Genomic DNA, 6722 nt, shown 5'->3' with positions numbered 1-6722 from the left:
GAGACCACAGGGAGCTCTCTTGCCCTCTTCACACCATGTGATGATACAAGAAGTCAGCAGTCTGCAACCCAGAAGAGAGCCCTCACCTGAACATAACCATGATGGCACCCTGGTCTTGGACTTCGGTCTCCAGAACTGAGAAATAAGTTTCTGTTGTCTTAGACCCCCAGCCCATGGTGCTTTCTGGTATCAACCTGAGCAGCCCAAACTAAGACAACGCATAAGAAAGCGTTTCTAAGTAAAGAATTTGTGAGATCATTTGATTGAGACATTACAATATAGGTAGATGTGTTTGTTTTAAGCAGTATGTAGATAGAAACTATTTCTTCAGCTGTGTTTACATTAGGTGCCTGTCAGTATATACTCAGTAAATATCTGTCATGCAAGACTAATCAAAGGACAAGCACCAGTAGATCAAAAATATTCTGGAGAAATGATGTTCTAAATTCTGCCATATCGTGTTTTATTTTATGGCATAATATTCAGTGCAACAACAACAACAACAATAGTAGAAACTGGCCAGCTTCTGCGGATCACTATGTTAAGACTGACCTAGAGGTAAGCCAGCCAAGCCAGAATTCTCAGTACAACCATGTTGCATAACAAGGAGGTTGGCTGACCATTGTCCCTAGTTCTTGGGAGGCAGCCTCTGAGTCCTTGGCATTTTCCAATTGATAGGAGTGTGGTTATTCATGATTGGTCCCTAGATAGTTTCAGGGTTGGGGCTGGCCATGCTGAAAAGACTAAGGATGTGACTGTGGGGTTGGGGCTTTGAGCCATGTCATATCTGCCCAACATTCAGGGATGGAAGGGAAGCTGAAGATTAAGTTTAGTCACATGGACAATGATTTAATCGGTCAGTCCTATGGGCTATATAGTGAAACTCCAGTAGAAACTGTACACTGAGGTTGAAAGAGCTTCCCTGGTTCATGATACACCTGGGTGTTCAGGAGGGTGATGTGTCTCCTCAGGACACAAAAGCTTAGTGTTTGCAAGCCTCCCAGACCTTGCCTTATGGATCTGTTCTTTTGGCTGGTCCTGATTTGTATTCTTTAAAATGAAATTGAAATTGAAAGTACAATGCTTTCATGAGTTTTGTAAGGCATTCTCATGAATTGTTGAACCTCTAAGAATAACGAGAACCCTCGAATTTGCAGTCGATTTGTCAGAAGTGTGAATGGCCTGGGAACCCCAAAGCTTGCAACTGCTCTCTGAAGTGAGGGCAGTCTCGTGGAGAGTGTGTCCTTCACCTGTGATGTGATGGTTAATACTGACTGTCAACTTGATTGGATTGAAGGATGCAAAGTATTGATGCTGGGTGTGTCTGTGAGGGTGTTGCCAAAGGAGATTAGCATTTAAGTTACTGGGCTGGGGAAGGCACACCCACCTTTAATCTGGTGGGCACCATCTAATCAGCTGCGAGCAAATATAAAGCAGGCAGAGAAATGTGCAAGACTAGCCTAGCCTCCCAGGAAAAGGTGAGACTGGCCTAGCCTCCCAGCCTACATCTTTCTCCCATGCTGGATGCTTCCCGCTCTTGCACATCAGACTCCAGGTTCTTCAGTTTTGAGACTTGGACTTGCTCCTCAAGCTTGCAGGCAGCCTATTGTGGGACCTTGTGTTTATGTAAGTTAATACTTAACAAGCTCCCTATTTTATATATATATTATATTCTATTAGTTCTGTACCTCTAGAGAACCATGACTAATACAGATTTTGGTACCAGGAATGGTTCTAGAGGAACAATATTAAGGATGGAGTTCTTTCGTTGGTTTTAGGGTTTCTGGAGTTGGCTGCTTAATCTGATTAAACCGAAAAATGCTAAGGACTCTACTTCCAATAGTGTGGAGAACACTGATAGTCCTTTTGGCATGAACTGTTTAAAGAGTTATGCAAAATAAATGCACTTGACACTCCTGATTCACCACTCATGAGAGGCAAGGAGTTTAGTGACTGTACATAATACCTTTGTCCACATGTGGAGAACCATGGAACATAATGAAGCTGGTTGGTTCCTCCTAAGTTCAGTGGACAATGTGATGAAAGAAAATGATGAACTCAGGGACTCTGTCTTCTGGCTTCAGAAGCAGATACTGAGCCTCAAATCTGCTAAGATTGCACTGAGTCAGAGTCTTATCTCCTGTAGAGAAAGAGCTGAAATTGTGGAAAAATGAACACAAGCTTTTTTCATGTCACTCGCTGACCTGCAGTGAAAGGTGCATGCACAGCCTTGCCAGGTGTCTACTGTTAAAGTGAGACATTTGTTGGAAAGGAATGGGATCCTGCAACTTGGAATGGGGATGTGTAGGAGGACCCTGATGAAGCTGGGAACACTGAGTTTGTAAACACTGAGGAACCTTTTTTGCTACAAGGAACAGCTTCCCCATCCCCAGTAGTAGCAACATCTCGCTGACCCATGCTGCCATCAGCGTTTCCACCTTTGTCTGAGGAGATAAGTCCTGCGCTACTTGATGCAATAGTGATGGCCTCCCTTGAGGCAGTTGCAAGGCAAAATAATGTCGATTCTCCTCCGGAGCCACCCCTAATACCCCTGTTTGCTTCTAGACCTATAACTAGAGTAAAGTCCCAGCAGGCCTCTAGAGGTGAGGTTGAGAGTGTGACCCATGAGGAGGTGTGCTCCACTCGAACTGTTTAGAGTTCTTTATATAAACAGAAATCTGGAGAACAGGCATGGGAATGGATATTAAGGGTATGGGATAATGGTGGAAGGAGCATAGAGTTGGATCAGGCTGAATTTATTGATTTGGACCCACTAAGTAGGGATTATGATTTTAATGTTGCAGCTTGGGGAGTTAAAGGTTCTAGTAGTTTATTTGCTTGGTTAGCTGAAATATGGATTAAAAGATGGCCCACTGTGAACAAGTTGGAAATGCCTGATGTCCCTTGGTTTAATGTAGAGGAAGGGATCCAAAGGCTTAGGGAGTGTGGCATAGTGGAGTGGATTAGCCACTTTAGATCTACTCATCCCAGCTGGGAGGGTCCAGAATATATACCCTTGACCAATGCCTTGCAAAATAGATTTGTGAGGGCAGCACCTGCATCTTTGAAGATTCCTGTCATTGCTCTTCTCTGTATGCCAGATCCAAAAGTGGGAACCACAGTCACTCACTACAAAATTTAAATACATTGAGAATACATAATGGACAGCAGAGGCAAAGCAACAATCAGAATAGTCTGACTCGTGTAGAGCTGTGGCATTGGCTAATTAATCACGATGTTCCTAGAAGTGAAATTGATAGGAAGCCTACTGCATTTCTACTTAATTTATACAAGGAGAAAACTTCTAGATCAAATGGATAAAAGACTAATTTGAATTATAAAAACAGAGAATCACGGCCCCTCAATCAATTTCCAGACTTGAGCCAGTTTACAGACCTAGAACCCCTTGAATGAAGGGGAGGTCCTTCTTGAGGAAGGACCCCACTACATACCAACAATTTATGCAGTGATTCTTTCTCCCATCCTTGCCCCAGGAGACCTTTGGCCTTTTACCAGGGTAACTGTGCACTGGGGAAGGGAAATGATCAGACATTTCTGGGACTACTGGACACTGGCTCTGAGCTGACACTGATTCCAGGGAATCCAAAATGTCATTGTGGTCCTCCAGTTAGAAGTAGGAGCTTATGGAGATCAGGTAATGGAGTTTCATAAAGCTCAGCTCCGACTTACAGTGGGTCCAGTGGGTCCCCAAACTCATCCTTTGGTCATTTCTCCAGTGCCAGAATGCATAATTGGCATAGACATACTTAGCAGCTGGCAGAATCCTCACATTGGCTCCCTGACTGGTAGGGTGAGGGCTCTTATGGTGGGAAAGGCCAAATGCAAGCCATTAGAGCTGCCTTTACCTAGAAAAATAGTACATGAAAAACGATATCGCATTCCCAAAGGGATTGAAGAGATTAGCGCCACCATCAAGGACTTGAAAGATGCAGGAGTGGTGATTCCCCACCACATCCCCATTCAAATATCTCTCATTTGGCATTTGCAGAAGACAGATGAATCTTGGAGAATGACAGTGGATTATCATAAGCTTAACCAAGTGGTGACTCCAATTGCAGCTGCTGTACCAGATGTGGTTTCATTGCTTGAGTAAATTAACACATCTCCTAGTACCTGGTATGCAGCCATTGACTTGGCAAATGCCTTTTTCTCCATTCCTGTCCATAAGGCTCACCAGAAACAATTTGCCTTCGGCTGGCAAGGCCAACAATATACCTTTACTGTCCTACCTCAGGGGTATGTCAATTCTCAGGCTTTGTGTCAGAATCTTATTTGGAGAGACCTTGATTGCTTTTTGCTTCTGCAAGATAGCACACAGGTCCATTACATTGATGACATTATGCTGATTGGATCCAGTGAGCAAGAAGTAACAAACACACTGGACTTATTGGTGAAACATTCGCATGCCAGAGGATGTGAAATAAATCCAACTAAAATTCAGGGACCTTCTACTTCAGTCAAATTTCTAGGGGTCCAGTGGTGTGGGGCCTGTGGAGATATTCCTTCTAAGGCGAAGGATAAGTTGCTGCATTTCCCGCCCCCTCCCAACACTCCCCAACCAAGAAAGAGGCACAAGGCCTAGTGAGTGTATTTGGGTTTTGGAGGCAACACATTCCTCATTTAGGTGTGTTACTCTGGCCTATTTATCGAGTGACCCAAAAGGCTGCCAGTTTTTAGTGGGGTCTAGAACAGGAGAAGGGTCTGCAACAGGTCCAAGCTGCTAGACAAGCAGCTGTGCCACTTGGACCACATGACCCAGCAGATCCAATGGTGCTTGAGGTGTCAGTGACAGATAGGGATGCTGTTTGGAGCCTTTGGCAGTTTCCGTGGGTGAATCACAGCGGAGACCTCTAGAATTTCAGAGAAAGACCCTGCCATCTTCTGCAGATAACTACTCTCCTTTTGAGAGACAGCTCTTGGCCTGTTACAGGGCTTTGGTGGAAATTGAATGTTTGACTATGAGTCATCAAGTCACCATGCAACCTGAACTGCCTATCATGAACTGGGTGCTTTCTGACCCATCTAGCCATAAAGCGGGTCGTGCACAGCAGTATTCCATCATCAAATGGAAGTGGTATATATGTGATTGGATTTGAGCAGGTCCTGAAGGCACGAGTAAGTTACATGAGGAAGTGGCTCAAATGGCCATGGTCTCCACTCCTGCCACCCTGCCTTCCCTCCTCCAGCCTGCATTGATGGCCTCATGGGGAGTTTCCTATGATCAGTTGACAGAGGAAGACTAGGGTCTGGTTCACAGCTGGTTCTGCACAATATGCAAGCACCACCTGAAAGTGGACAGCGGCAGCACTACAGCCCTTTTCTAGGACGTCCCTGACGGACAGCAGTGAAGGAAAAATCTTCCCAGTGGGCAGAACTTCTAGCACTGCACCTGGTTGCGCACTTTGCATGGAAGGAAAAGTGGCCAGATGTAGGATTATATACTGATTCATGGGCTGTAGCCAATGGTTTGGCTGGATGGTCAAGGGCTTGGAAGCAGCATGATTGGAAAATTGGTGACAAAGAAATTTGGGGAAGAGGTATGTGGATGGACCTCTCTGAGTGGTCAAAAAATGTGAAGATATCTGTATCCTATGTGAGTGCTCACCAACAGGTGACCTCAATGGAGGAGGAGTTTAATAATCAAGTGGATAGGATGACCCGTTCTGTGGACACCACTCAGCCTCTTTCCCCAGCCTTCCTTGTCATGAATAAAGTGGCCATGGTGACAGGGATGGAGGTTACTCATGGACTTAGCAACATGGACTTCCACTCACCAAGGCCGACCTTGCTATGGCCACTGCTCAGTGCCAAATTTGCCAGCAGCAGAGACAAATACTGAGCCCTAGATATGGCACCATTTTTCAGCGTGATCAGCCAGCTACCTGGTAGCAGGATGATTATATTGACCTCTTCCATCATGGAAAGGGCAGAGGTTTGTCCTCACTGGAATAGACATTCACTCTGGATATGGGTTTGCCTATCCTTCACATAATGCTTCTGCCAAGACTGTCATCCGTGGACTCACAGAATGCCTTATCCACTGTCATGGTATTCCACACAGCATTGCCTCTGATCAAGGCACTCACTTTACAGCTAAAGGAGTGTGGCAGTGGGCTCATGCTCATGGAATTCACTGGTCTTACCATGTTGCCCATCTTCTTGAAGAAGCTGTATTGATAGAAGGTGGAATGACCTTCTGAAGTCACAATTACAACCCTAACTAGGTGACAATACTTTGCAGGGCTGGGGCAAAGTTCTCCAAAAGTCCGTGTATGCTCTGAATCCGTATCCAATATATGGTACAATTTCTCCCATAGCCAGGATTCACGGGTCCAGGAATCAAGGGATGGAAGTGGAAGTGGCACCACTCACCATCACCCCTAGTGATCCACTAGCAAAATTTTTGCTTCCTGTTCTGGTGACATTACATTCTGCTGGCCTAAAGTTCTTAGTACCAGAGGGAGGAATGCTGCCACCAGGAGACACAACAACGATCTATTAAACTGGAAGTTAAGATTGCCACCTGGACACTTTGGGCTCCTCCTACCTTTAAGTCAACAGACTAAGAAGGGAGTTACAGTGTTGACTGGGGTGATTGACCCAGACTATCAAGATGAAATCAGTCTATTACTCCATAACAGAGGTAAGGAAGAGTATGCATGGAATACAGGAGATCGGTGTCTCTTAGTATTACCATCCCC

Source organism: Theropithecus gelada, chromosome 4, assembly GCF_003255815.1.
Source record: "Theropithecus gelada isolate Dixy chromosome 4, Tgel_1.0, whole genome shotgun sequence".
Classification (NCBI taxonomy): Eukaryota; Metazoa; Chordata; class Mammalia; order Primates; family Cercopithecidae; genus Theropithecus; species Theropithecus gelada.
The sequence above is the reverse complement of the archived record's forward strand: the minus strand, read 5'-3'. Positions refer to the sequence as shown.